Here is a 14,897-nt window from a genome sequence, read left to right on the forward strand (position 1 = left end):
ATTTGCCCAAGGGGTGTGATGCTCCCTAAAGCTTTTTAGGAAGGTGTTTAGAACCCAACTTTATTTCCACATAGTAACTCAAGACACTGACAACTGTTGGTAAATAAAATCTCATCTTCATTTCTTCCTCTCTCTCTCCCCTTTGAGAACAACCCCCAAAGCCACCCTTGGAAGCTACAAATGCTTTGGTCAGTGTGAAGAGAGGAGAAGATGACGATAAAACGTCACATGTTGTGCGTTTGCTTCTAGGTGCCACTTCGTGCCTTGTGCTCTTTTTTGTTTGCTTCTAGGTGCTGCTTCTTGCACTGGGTTCTTTGCTTATTTGCCGGGGGGAGGGGGGGCGCTCATTTTGCAACATCAAGAATCTTTGGCAAACTAAAGTATCAGATTAAACATGCTCAGAAGATTAAGCTTTCTCTGTGCAGTGGGACCACTCCTTTGACTCTCTCTGTATAATTATGGATGATTTTAAACTCCCTGTATTCTTGTAAATTCATTTTTCAGGCCAGCTATAGTAAAATTCATCCCCAGGTTGTCACTTCACACCCTGAGGGAGAGAGTGTTCATTTGAATGGATCACACTGGATGTTGTTGCACTGACTTTGGGGGTATTCAGCCTCCGTGCCACAATAGCTGAGTGTTTTCCTTCCAGTACATAGGATCAGTCTATGAAACATACCCCGTCTGTCATAGAAATGCTATGGAAAATACTGCTAGGAGGCCAATATTTCAGCTGAATGCAGCAGCTTCTAGGGATGGAGAAACCTCATCTTCAATCTTGCTGGTTTCCCATTCATGGATGTTCATTCTTTATTTACCAAGAGAATCCCTTAAGACTGTAAGAAATACAGTAAGCAATAGCGCTTGGCTTGCCGCACACAAGGGGTTGCCTGGTCTGCATGGGCTTGGGGATGAGAATGGGTTTACACCTGGATGAGAGGATCCAGATGCTCCATGAAGAGAATGTTCCAGACCTGTGCTCAGTTCATTTTCTGTTTACCAGTGCTTTCCTTTTGTGTACATCTTGGACCAAGCCTCCTTTTATTGCACATCATCTTTACAATGCAAGTCTCTAGCCTGCATGATCCTGATAAAGCCCTGCAGTTTATAGAAGACAGGTTACTCCATAAATCGTCTCCAGATGAAATTCCCCATATGTCCTGGTTCCCAGATAATATTTATTGCTGAGGTATCTGATATCTAGTGTTTTACAAAACAAAGTGTTCATCATGAATTCGCCAGTTAATGGCTTCAACAAGTCAGCCAAACCAAGAACCATAGCTTATACCTTTATCAAACTGAAAAAAAATGGTTCCCTTGTCTCCCAGGTCTGCATTGCAGAATAAAAAGAATCCCTTGTTTCTGCCCATGTGGTTATTATGCTGTACTGTGGTTAGTTAGAAGAATTGGTAACTTTCAATGGGGTCCTTGGAAAGTGCCTACATATTTGCTAGAGAAGACATTAATTAATGCTAAATTACAGTGGAATTAAGTGTTCTAGCTACACCACCACCACATCATGGTTTCATAATGATTGACCTTATTACAATGAATACCCAAGGAATTAGCTACTTACTGGAAAGTGGCTGAGTATTGCTTCTATTGTAGCTTGGTGAGCAGAGGTATTAATTTCCATCCAGTGGTAATTCTCAGGGGTGCTTGTGCCTGCTTTCATTTATAGCCTATTGTTTTTTTTAATAGTTCAAATGTTTGTTTGTCACTTGGCTCCTGGGGTTTCTAGTTTTTGATCATTTCCTCCCCTTTCCCAGCCCCCAGGAAATGCTTTGTGGGAACCCTGGGTTACAAAGCACAGGCTCATTAGCATCTTTATTAATCGCGACCCTCACACTAACAGAGGAAGTTCCTGGGTGCTGAGAGTGAGTGTCCAGGCGCTGCTCAGGGCTTCCCATATCACTAAAAGGAGGAGGAGGATGGAGCTGGCTACTCCGCAGGGTCTTGCCTCTGTGAATCCGTCAGAGCCAGCACTTCAGCACAGATGGACTTCATTAAAAGTTATAACATTTCCACACAAGGGATTTGTAAAGGAAAGTGGATGCGTTTTCCTTCAAGCTGTTATTTTCATTGTAATAAATGTGCTGAAAAGCAGCCCTCAGAAATGTTCTGCTTCTAAGCTGACAGGTCTGTCTGTCTGTAAAGCGAGTGCTCGGCCCACGCCACACAGCACAGCCCTGCCCTGTGTGACTGACAGAGCACTTCACGCTGAATGGCTGGCTTCAGCCCAGAATGGTTGGCAGGAGATGTTTTGCACTCTCTGGAGAAGCAAAAGCATTGAAGACCATGCCAAAGAGAGGGGCATTGCAGGTCAGAGAGAGAGAATCTATAGTGCTCTCAATGGGGTACAGCCTCACCTGGCCATTTTCGAACCGCAGTTCCTTCTGTCCAGCTGCACTTTGACACGCTGCTTCAACCCCTTGCCTAGTCTGTCAGAGCAGATCGGGAGTCCAATGACTGTGGTTTGTGTGCTGTTATTACAGTAACGCCCTGGAGTCCTCTTCAGGGTCAGGGCACCCCATGGTGCTGAGAGCTGGGCAAACACATACGAAGTCATGTTTCTTACAGTCTAATTTTAGACAAGACGCAATACGTGAATGTAACAGCAGGAGCGAAGACAGGCATAACAGTAGTAGGGAGACTGCATGGTATAATGTCCTCTTAGAGCGCGACAGTATTCTCTAGACTGGGCCCCATGCTGCTGCTTGCGGGAGTGTAGCTGTAGGGTACCCTCAGGTTTGATTAGGAGATTCCATATTCAGACGTGTTCGGGGTAAAACAAAAATAGCCGTTGTCCGGCAAATGGCCTTTGTTATAGATGCCACTTTTTGGACCTTCAAGGCATGGCTAGAGCAAGTCGTTGGTGTCTGGGTAGGTGAGACAGACACAGAAAATTCTCCACTCCAAAGGGCTGACACATACTGTACATTACAGAGCAGGAACCTGCAAAACTGGTTTTCAAAAAGACAGCTGTAATGAGGGCCCTGCCACAGAATTATACGTCCGTAAATTAAACAAGATCACAGTCAGTATAAATGGTATTATTATGATGCCTGTATATTTTCCTGCTTTGTCTCTTAAAAAGCCGGGCTTGTATTTAATTTGGAGGGGGTAGAATTTGCTTGATCTTATCTGCCGAGTTTCACCCTGGAACCAAATTAAACCAAAATAAAATTAGGATTGCAAGTCACTCTGGTCCTGGCAATAGCAATCCGATGAGAGCGCAGCTAGCATCTCCGGGCGCGTGGCGGCGGACTCCAGAGCTCTCCCTGGAGCCAAGTCACCTAACCAACCAAATTGGCTGCCTGACTGAGACTGTGATTTGTGTGTCTGTAAAGTGCTGAGCACATTGTGGGCGCTGTGCACATCACAATAATGATGCTGAATGACGAAGGTCGGCCTGGAGCAATGGCAGCAGGATTTGAACTATTTCAAAAGGAAATGTTTTGCTTATCTAAAATTAAAACCGGCTAAAGTAGCAACAACAATCAAAGCTGAGGGCATTGCCGATGGGACACTCAAAGCTGAGGGCATTGATCAAATGATGAGTGATCAAAGCAGAGGGTTCTTGAGAAAGGGTGATAGATAATAGGAAAACTGTTCTGCTATGAAATACTACGCCCACGCCTCCAGCACGTGCTCAGTGTCGGTGCCTCTCATTAGTGCTGATCTGGTGGAGCTGTACAAATCCAGAGAAGGGCCCAAAGAGATGTTGCAAAGGCCAGGCCTGGTGAGCGTGGCCAGGAGAGAATGTATTACTCACAGGAATCTGGGAAGTGCCATATTGGATCTGACCCGTGGTCTGTCCAGTTTGGCCTCTGGTCTGTGGCAGTGGCCAGCCCCAGATGTTCAGAGGAAGGAGCAAGCCCTGCAGTAGCAGCTCTGGAATGACCTGTCTGCAGGGAAAGTTTCTTGCTCCCCCCAGATCGTTGGGGTGTTGCCCGAACCACGAGGCAGAAGAGGTGGTTACATCCCTTTGAACAGTGATTTTAAACTTTTTTTTCTGGCGACCCACTTGCAGGCATCAATAATTTTCTTCAACCCAACGGAGCTGGGGATCAGGGGTTCAGAGTGTGGGAGGGGGCTCTGGGCTGGGGCAGGGGGTTGGGGTGTGGGAGGGGGTCAGGGCTCTGGGCTGAGGGTGCAGCGCAGTGGGGGGGCAAAGGCAGGCTTCCTGCCTGTCCTGGCACCACGGACCACGCTGCACTCCGGAAGGGCCCAGCAGCAGGTCAGGCTCCCTAGGCAGAGGTGCACAAGCACCGCCCCCTCCCCCCCCCCAGCCAATGGGAGTGCGGAGCCGGTGCTCAGGGCAGGGGCAGCGCGCGGAGCCTGTGGCCCCCCCACCTAGGAGCCAGACCTGCTGCTGGCCGCTGCCAGGGCGCAGCACGGTGTCGGAACAGATAGGCACTAGCCTGCCTTAGTCGGGCAGCACCGCCAACGGGACGTTTAATGGCCCGGTCACCAGTGCTGACCAGAGCCACCGTGACCCAGTCCCTTCCATTCTGCGACCCAGTTCCGGGTCGTGACCCACGGTTTGAAAACCATTGCCTTTTAAAACTCCTGGTGGCTTTTTGTTTTTCGAATGCACTATAACAACTCCGGATATTCTTGTTAACCATATAAACCTCCAGTCTCTCCTTCCATCCTGCTAATCACAGAATCATAGAATATCAGGGTTGGAAGGGACCTCAAGAGGTCATCTAGTCCAACCCCCTGCTCAAAGCAGGACCAGTTCCCAACTAAATCAGCTAAGCTTGTGACCTCAATGATAATGTGGCAATAAGTTCCATGGGCCAGCTGGGCTTCATGGGGAAAAGAATTTACAGCGTTCCCTTTGATCAGTTTGAAATTTGCCACCTTTCAGTTTCATTGTCCTCAAACATCCCCTGGCTCTTGAGGTGAGACAGGGAGAACAGCCGTTTCCGATGCACTTTCTCTGGCCTATTCATTATTTTGAATATTTTTATCATGTCCCCTCTTATTTATCTCCTCTAGAAGGCAAACAGTCTTCTCAGTCTCTCGTCATATGAGAGTTTTCCTGTGTCCCTAATAATAATTGTTATTAAGTAAACAGTAGTTCTCCACCCTTTTCTCAAAGCGCTGTACAGATGTTAAATAAATAAACCTCACCACTGATTATTCCTTGCAAAGCCCTTTGCAGGTGAAAAGTGCAATCTAGGAACCATGTCTGATTATTTATAAAATGTGCTTTATGAAACATGGAATCTAATTGGTTGATATCCAAGGATGTGATACAGCTACATGGGTAGGACTTGTTAGTTATATTCCCCCCCCCCACACACACACACACACAATATCTGGTATAAAATATCATATCACTGTACTAACTAAACATCGCAGATCCTCTCATTTCCCATGCACAAGGGGCCACACGCAATGGAGCTCTGAGATTGTGCCATTATAATTGTGTGCATGAGTGTGTGTGCACTACAAGTGGGAAGGAACAGATGGTGTTTGTGTCTCTCCGCTATCGCTAATGCACCCACCATTGTGGCTCCTGAACATCCTGTATTTGTATTTGTGGGGGGAGGAGGGTCTTAGTCTCAGTTCATCTGGGATAAAACAGCCAATTTCTCCTTGGGTAGTTCTCCGCTGTTGAGAAGTGTGAAAAATGAAAGTCACAGTCCCTGGGTCTCAAAATACAGGTATGTGAATGAGCAGGAACAGGTTAATTCCCTCTGGGCTTTCCTAGTCTTGGTGGTTTCTGTCTTTAGACTGTCAGGTCTTTGGGCAGGGCCTGTTGATGTAAAGCGCTTTGAGATCTGCTGATGCGACGTGCGCTGGAAGAGCTCGGAATTATGGTTCTAAGTTTTATCTCGTACAGCACTGAGTGCACTATTGGTGCTCCGCAAACGCGGAGAATTCCCTGAGCAATGGCAGTGCCAGTTGGACTTGAGCTCTCGGGGGGGTTAGAAATTGTTTTCTGCCCACTCTGCGGAGCCTTGGAAACCTACCGGTATTTTGTTAAGCTCGTGATCGTTGTGCTCAGCCCTGTGTGGACATATCCTAGGCACAGGCCCCATCCCTACTGCAAGAGCCTACGCTCTTGTGTCAAATATCCGAAAGCAAAGACTCTTACAGCCCGACAGTCCTGCTGTCTGAAGCAAGCTGCTGCGGTAAGAATATTGCTGCTGCTGCTTAAAATGATCCTGCCTTGGAAGAGTCTGAACCAGATTCAGTCAGCATGGGAATTTCAGTGTTCGGAGTGCTGGAGCCATCTGATGATCTGTGCTGGCAGGCACGTCTCTGACATGGCCTTGATCTTTAGGCTTCCTCGCTGTCTCTCCCCCGATTGCGGGGAGAGTGATTTTTTTCTGTCTGGTGTGATTGGCTGCCCCCTAGTCATTCCCATTGTGACTTGACTTACATCAGTGTTCCCAGAAAGGCAGATGAGTTTGAATCCTTTCGGGACACTCAGGGTTCATGAGACACTGTGGACACATGACATGCAATGGCTGATCAGGCACCCCTGGGTGCGGTCACACACCACATCTCTAAATCCTCTGTGCCCTCATGGCCCAAATTCCTCTGCAGTTTTCACTGTCACTATTCAAAGTCCAGTGCACTGTAGAAAGGTGACAGGTCTGTTGGTAAGACATACTTCCGCAGCGTAGGAGTGACAGGGATAGAGACCTGGAGATAAGAGAGAATTGGAATGGGAGCTGGAAGGAGAATTAACTTTCAATTCAGCGTGTATCAGCCTTTTTACAGACAAAGTAACAACAGCAGAAATTTAAATATTAGCCAAAGAAAGAAGAGAGAGAGCTTTCTGTCTAGTCTTTGTGAAACAGCCTGCTGGTTATGTCCTAGAGTCCGTTAATATAATAAGAGATTAAGAGATAATCCAGCAATTAGTGATGAGCAAGGGCCTCGAAACTTGTTCTTGTCTGGCAGGCTAGAAAGTAATCTGTTTGAACTAGCTTGTCTCACATGAGTCCCTTCACCTCTGTAACTAATCTGAAGTGTAAATACTTTTGGGAAAGCGGTTGCCAGAGCAGCCAGCCCTCCAGACATGCTGACAACCTCCCGATCCCTTCCAGCTACACAATGCAGCAAACATTGTGCCAACCTGAGATTTCAAAGGGGAAACCTGCTGATCCTCCGGTAGGACCAGCAGGCATCAGTCTGCCTGCCCATCCTGAAGGCCAGGTCATATACATCTGTGATTCCTTGGCGACTGTAGATATCTAATGCAGCCACCACTAAGGCATGCTGTGACCCACTGACGGACTACGGCTCCCGCAGCTGATGTGTTACTGGACCTAGCCGTTAAATTAGGGTTGTGGCCTTTGTACCTTCTTCTTACTGCCCTGTTCAGTCACAGGGGTCAATAAAACTGACTTGTTTCCTCACATTTACCCCAGCTCATTTGTACCCCAGTCGCATGCTGCTGCTGCTAGTATTAGTACACACTGCGCTAACATATGGGCTGTAGGACCGTTTCCGTGTATTGTCTCGCACAGTGCACTGGCCTGCGGCACCGCCTCGTCTCTCAGTGCAAGGGCTGCTAGGAAGTGTGACCTCTTTCTTGAGATGAGATGAGCTAAGCTGAATCTCAGACCCTCTCGACCTGCTGAGCCCCTAGCAAAAGGTGGGATGTGTTTCTTTAGGGGATGAGAGCGTCCCTCCTGCTACCGTATGTGGGGTTTTGCCTCTGTGTCTGTACAGGGGGAGAAGAGAGAATACCAGCTTTGAAAGGGACTGAAGGAAATGTGGGCCTGGAATCAGGGCTGTGTTGATAACGGACATTCAAGAGGTGTGATCTCTGGTCTTAGCACTTGCTCCTGAGTTCCCAGCCTGCTGGCTCTAGTCCCCCCGAATCAGGTACTCAAAGTGTTAGGTAAAAAGCAAGTCCTCACTCACCTCTCCAGCACCCGAGTTCGTGCGGAGTTGGTATGGGGCTCACAATCTGTCAGAGACCAGACACCAATTCGTTGATCAACGGGCTCACACTATCCTTAGCTTGAAAAGCTTCAGAGTAAGTGTGGCAAGTTTATTAGGGGTGAGCATCAATATTTATACACAGAAGTAAACAAAGTGATTAACAGATCATAATGGTCATGTATAATCAATCAAGATTCTACAGGATAAAACAGGTTAAAATGTAAATTCAGAAAGAGAAAAGAGGAGATGGCTACTTAAGGGGAGGGGGGTGTCATGAGTAGTTCGCAGGTCAGAGCTTTGATTAAAAGTTCAGACAGAGACATCAAGTCTGGGTTAAGTTTAAGCTCATCAAAAGTTCAGACTCAACATTCCTCCATTTGTAGCTTTGGGATAACTATTTACCAAAAGCTACACCCCATTTTAAGGAGCCAAGGGCCGCTTGGCAATTTCAGCCTGGGCCAACTCGAAGAGAGTAAGGCCCTTGGCTGAAGTAGGAAAAGAATAAACTGACCCACATGAGTCTATGAGGGAGGGGACACACTGAATACAGCAACACAGTATTATAAGGATTACTATGGCCCCAACAATACCCACCAAGAGTTTTTTTTTAACCCACCCAAATCCAGGCAGCCAATTTCATAAGGCTCCCCACCAATTATAAGGTGGCTGGCCAGAGAAGTAGTTCTTAGCCATTTCCCTTAGATGTTTGGTACATTGAAAAGTGTCAGAGTAGGTGTCATTTACAAAAACACAGCATTCTTCATTTATGAGGACACAAGTTCCTCCCTGGGCTGCTAACATTATGTCTAAAGCCATGTGGTTTTGCAAAGCTAACTGGCGCAGCTGGGACATTTCCCCGGCCTGATTCTCAAATAGGGTCGCAGTTTCATTGGTTAAAGATTCTAGTAGTCCCTGTTCTGCATTTACTGGAAATTGAGTACATACCCAGCAATTACTTCTATTTCCTAAAATACGAGTTTTAACCTCATGGGAATATCTAATAAAAGCATTATCTTCATAAGTAGAAAATAAACTAAAAAGGCATAATAAAAAACATACAGTTGTCAGAATAAAAGGTCCTCTCATTTTTGCCGAGTCAATTTAAGTCTGATGTCTGAAAGAGGTAAGCTGGTCCACTGGTCGGAGGCAGTGTCCTCAGTGGTGGCAAGAGCTGCTGGTCCGTCACTGTGGTCCACTACGGCTGGCTTGACGTGGGAGTGGTGGATCCAGGATTTGCGTCCTTCCAGGAACACTGCAGTCTGGGTTGTTAAAAGAACCTGGTGGGGTCCAGTAAACTTCGGCTGGAGGGTGTCGCCACGAACGAACTTTTTGGCCCAGACGAAGTCCCCTGGTTGGAACGGGTGGATCTGTTCTTCCAGCGGCACGGTCTGGGAAAACTGCGAGGCTTTCCAAAGGGTAAGGAGGCGAGCCTGTAGGGAGAGAAACTGGCACGCGGTCATATGATCCCCTCCCAATAGTGAAACATCAGCACGTGGTAGCGCCCCGCCTTTGAAAGAGGGGTGTCCATAGAGCAGTTCAAAGGGGGATAATCCCAATACACGGGTTGGGCGAGTACGAAGGTGAAACAGGACCAAAGGAAGTACCTGAGGCCACTTTAACCCTGTTTCCTGACAGTATTTAGCCAAAGTAAACTTAAGCTCCCTATTCATACGCTCAACTTTCCCGCCAGAGTGGGGGTGGTAGGGTGTATGAAAGGAGTGTGAAATGCCCAGTCCTTGTTCTAAACGGCCAAGGACATGACCAGTAAAGTGAGGTCCGCGATCTGAGTCAAGCACGAGAGGGATGCCAAAACGGGGTACAATGTCTCTAAGGAGAATCTTCGCCACTGTGGCAGCAGTACAATTAGCAGTAGGAAAAGCTTCGACCCAGGAAGTCAGAGGGCAAACCAAAACAAGGAGGTGCTTTTTCCCAAAAGCCTTTGGCATATCTGCAAAGTCAATTTGAAGATGTTGAAATGGAGCAGCAGGCGGAGGTCTTCCACCCTTAATTTTGTTAAGAGGCGGAGCAGGTCCATTACGCTGACATGTGCTGCATGCTTTCACTATTGACAGGCAGTAGGGTTGAATGCCTGGAGCATACCAAAAGCGAGCGATGGTGTCCACAAGGGCGTGCGTGCCGTAGTGACCCCCCTTATCATGGTGCCAGTGAACTGCCACGGGGTATGTGGAGCGAGGGAGGCAGGCTCAGCCATCCGGCATAAGCCAGGTCCCTTATTTGTAAGATGCTATAAACTACTTCCAAACAGTCATGCTGATCCTGGAGGACTGGCAGGTCAGGAAGCAAGGTAGCTGGATTAAGGGGCCCAGACCTTTCAAAAATTAGGTTAGTGTCTTTTAAGAGTTCGGCCTCTAGCTGTTGCTGACGATGGGCCGAAAAGACTTGGGTTGAGCCCCTACGCAGAAGGGCTGACAAGGCATGAGAGGTCCAAACCGTGGTAAAATGACCCAGGGTCAGGCTCTTTGCCTTTGTGATCAGCAGGGCAGCTGCTGCCAGAGTCCGGGTGCAGGATGGGGTTCCCTGAGCGACAGGGTCGATCTGCTGAGAGTAAAAAGCAAGCGGGAAATGGTGGGGCCCGCTCAGCTGGGTAAGGACGCCACTAGCAATTCCGCCCCTCTCGTGGACAAAAAGGTGAAAGGGTTGCTGTAATTGGGGGGGGCGGAGAGACATGGAGGAGGCCACACTGTCCTTGAGTAACTGAAAGGCTTGGATTGTGTCCGGGGACCACTGCAAAGGGTCAGGAGCAAGGTTAGCAGTGAGTCGGTGGAGCGGTTTGCTTAACTCCCCGCAGGACGGCAACCAGGGGTGACAGAAGCCAATTAATTCTAAGAAACCTTGAAGTTGTTTCTTGGTGTTTGGCAGAGGGCAGTTTTGGATAGTCTTTATGCGGACTGGGTCCATTTGTCTCCCCTCTGGGGTTAACAGGAAGCCCAGATATCGGACCTTCTGTGAGACCCACTGAATCTTGTTAGGGTCTATCTTGTGGCCTCTGGTGTGTAGGTATAATAAAAGTGCCTTACCATCGATGCGGAGGGCAGCTTCTTTGCGGTTACCTAATAGGATGTCATCTACGTATAGGACTAACGTGGATCCCTGCGGACTGGTGAAGCCTTCCAAGTAGTGGCGGAGGCATTGGCTGAAAATCATGGGGCTGTCTCTGTAGCCTTGAGGAAGTCATTGCCAGACATAACTTTGTCCCTCACAGGTGAAACCAAAGAGATACTGAGAGTCTGGGTGCACAGGAATGCTGAAAAAGGCTGATTTTAAGTCAATAACAGTGAACCACTTAGCATCCCAGGGGATTTGGCTGATGATAGTAGCTGGATCAGGAACTACTGCATGAAGAGGGACCACCTACTGATTAACAACCCGTAGATCCTGTACAAAGCGCCAACGAATAGGGTCTCCGTCCTTTTTAGGAGGCTTTTTGACAGGCAGTATAGGGGTGTTACAGGGAGTGCGCTGAGGGCGGACTAGCTTTTGTGCAATGAATCCCTCGATAATGGGGCGGATGCCCTCCCGGGCTTCCAGAGACAGGGGGTATTGAGGGACTGACGGGGGGGTTAAGGAGGGCTTCACTTGAATCCTTACTGGCTCTGCCGAAAGGAGCAGGCCAACATCAGTGTCAGAAATTCCCCAGAGGGTTAAAGGCAAGTCAGTGAGGTCAGGGGAGGGGGGGGGGGTTCCCAATTACCCTGAGTTGGGGCCGAATCTCCTAACACTGTCATCAATAATCCTACCCCTTCAGGAGTGCAGGTTAAAGTAGCCTCAAGCTTACAGAGTAAATCCCGGCCCATCAAAGGGATCAGACAAGCTGGGGAAAAAAGAAAATGGTGAGAAAAACATTTATCAGCATAAATAACATTTAGAGGCAAAGTGAGTCCCAGAGACTGTGGGTTGCCCTCCACCCCAGTTGCAGTTTTAACCTCAGAGGATAGCCAGGGAGAGGGGGCATGATTTAAAAGAGAGAAAGTAGCTCCAGTATCATTGAGGAAGGAGACAGGCAGTCCCTGGACTGAAAGGGTTAGACGAGGCTCTTTGCTGGGAGGGGAGAAAGTGAGGAAGGAGCCGGCTAAAGACATTAAGGAAATAAGACCATCACATTGTTTGCCTTCGCCCCCGGGGTACCGTCATTGAGGAGGCTGAGTTTGCTGCAGCTGCTGCTGTTGCCCGTAGTTGATCCAGGCCTGGGGAACGGGCTGAGCTGGTGGTGCAGGGATGTATTCGTCCCTGGTGTAAGTATCTGCGGATGCGACCGGACCCTCTGGGCGTCCCCAGGGGAGGGGTATGCAACCTGCTGCATCTGCTTGATCTTTTGCCTAGTAATTACTCCTCTCGAGGTGTGCCCTTCCATTTCCCCCTTATCCCTCTGCAGAGATTCCGATCTGGAGTCCTGCAGATTCCCCTCTGCGCCCTGGAGAGAGTCCCCCTGCGGAGGAATAGGGGCAGGTGCAGTGGGGACCAACTGACGAGTCAAAACACGCCGTGGTTTACACCCTTCATCGAAATAACATGGAGGGGGTTCACTCTCGGGAGAATACCTGACTGCCATAATTTTTAAAGATTTCCACAGCTCTGCTGCTGTGTCCCAACAAAACCAGTAACATAACTGTCCCGGATGGTCTTTTTCGATCTGGCTCCTTACTCCTCTTAAGGCAGCCTGTTCGAAAGAGCCATACGAAGGCCACCTCATCTCCGGGTTGGCCAATACCGCGGTATACCCAGTCCAATTTCTTACACATAGTGTGTACAACTTCCTCCTAGACATTCCTGTCTGTACTGGGAGTTTCCCTTCGTTCCATAACTTATTTACAATCCCCAACGGACTCTCAAGAGGCACGCTAGTCCCTTGACCCATGGTGTCTGACAGGAGCCCTCCAACTGGCGTTTACCCTGCTGTCCAGTACACAACCCCTCAATATTGAATTGGCTGGGAGAAATCTCCCGTGGCGCCTGCCAATTCGTATATGAGTGGTCTGACCACTGGACAGAGGCACCGCACCAGAAGGAAATCCCGGACGAGCCCCCAAATTGTTAGGTAAAAAGCAAGTCCTCACTCACCTCTCCAGCACCCGAGTTCGTGCGGAGTTGGTATGGGGCTCACAATCTGTCAGAGACCAGACACCAATTCGTTGATCAACGGGCTCACACTATCCTTAGCTTGAAAAGCTTCAGAGTAAGTGTGGCAAGTTTATTAGGGGTGAGCATCAATATTTATACACAGAAGTAAACAAAGTGATTAACAGATCATAATGGTCATGTATAATCAATCAAGATTCTACAGGATAAAACAGGTTAAAATGTAAATTCAGAAAGAGAAAAGAGGAGATGGCTACTTAAGGGGAGGGGGGTGTCATGAGTAGTTCGCAGGTCAGAGCTTTGATTAAAAGTTCAGACAGAGACATCAAGTCTGGGTTAAGTTTAAGCTCATCAAAAGTTCAGACTCAACAAAAGGAATAAAAGCAACGGTTGTGCTGTTCTCCTCCAAGCTCCATTACACTCCATTACATTAGGCCTCTGCTGTAGCCCATATTAGCAACTCATTGCCTGTTCTACATCATGTCAGTGTGGGTTAAAATCCTGTCCTCTTTGATCACTGGAAATGACTGACTGACTGTACTGTACACACTGGACCACATGCTGGTTTTTAATTTGCAATGTTTCTTCTGAAAAGCAGGTTTCTCCCCCCACAGCCTCCCTCACCACAAAAGAATGTGATTCGTAAGCAGTCTTTAACCGTCAGCCCTCCTCTTTGTGTTCTCTCAGCGAGGGGTGGGGTACAGCCGATATGCCACAGATCTCTAGCTGGAGTGATGGCGTTCTGGCTAAAGAAATAAGATGTTCTTTATCCCTAAGGAAAATGTAACTAACCTTTTACTGTCTCTCCTGCAGGAACAAAAACTGGGACCTCCACATTCATTCTGGGTGTTCTTGTTGCTTTGATTTCTTGTCTCTCTCTCACTCCCAGCACAATGCTCCAGTAAGGCTCTCCCGACCCTGAGCTCAGCTGAGACTGCACATGTCTGTCAATTGTCTAATATCTTTCTGCCACAGTTAGCTCTTTGGTTGGAGAGGGGGAGCAGCTCTTCCTGGTAGAAGACTTTCCATTTACCACCAGGAACATTTCCTCTAACGTTATGATCTACATGTCTATGCTCTGCCCAGTGTGTGGTCAGTGGGTTCAAAGTGCCTTTGCCATCATCTCTATGCTTGGAATGGGAGCACGGGAGTGTTTGGAGCAAATCCATGCTGTGATTAAAGGCGTGCGTGTGTGTGTGTCACATGTGTTCACGTGTCTGTGCTTCGAATACTGGCCAGGAGTGGGGCTGCCCACTGAAAAGCACCGCAGCTGTTGGGGTGTGATGTACACTCCTGTCTGCCATGTCTCCGTATGTCTTGAGTCGGTCAGTGGGTGCTTGTCCCTGAGCAGTGCATGTGGAAGCGCTTTGTCCTTTGCGAGTGTGAAGCTGTGTGCGTGCGTTGTGGGGAATCCTGACTGACTTCTGCAGTCTTGTCTTGTTGTTTCAGTGGTGTGCGGACAGATGAAGCTTGGCCTGTTTTTACTCTCTGTGTTTTTCCTTGTCTTTTTTTTATTCCCTCCTCATCTTCATCGCACTCTGCCATCAAACAAAACAAACTTTCATCTCTCAGATCAGCGAGAAGGTTGGTCCTTTTCACTTCTTATCCATCTACAGTACGCCACGTCAGATGGGACTTTTCCAGTAGGGAAAGGAGAGCCAGCCCTGAAAGGGGCGGGCCCTACAGACCCTGGCTCCCTGCCAGGCACGGCCACAGCGCACCCGATGAAATCTGCTTACTGTTTGCTATGACTTTGGTGATGGCATTGATACGCTGCTTGCATGCCTTTCTTGCTTGAGAGTTCAAATGCACAGAATATATTTGCATGCAAAACACCAGCGGCGGGTTCTGTGTTTAAGGGGAAAGAAGTGCATGCTACGTCT

General features: G+C 48.2%; 1 protein-coding gene across 21 annotated transcripts in view; it reads left to right on the forward strand.

Annotated features, from left to right (window-relative positions):
- The window catches only part of PTPRF (protein tyrosine phosphatase receptor type F), a 560,345-nt gene that overhangs the window by 444,434 nt on the left and 101,014 nt on the right, over positions 1 to 14,897 (forward strand). The gene's annotated exons all lie outside the window — the stretch shown is intronic.

Source organism: Chrysemys picta, chromosome 8 (genome assembly GCF_011386835.1).
Source record: "Chrysemys picta bellii isolate R12L10 chromosome 8, ASM1138683v2, whole genome shotgun sequence".
Lineage (NCBI taxonomy): Eukaryota > Metazoa > Chordata > Testudines > Emydidae > Chrysemys > Chrysemys picta.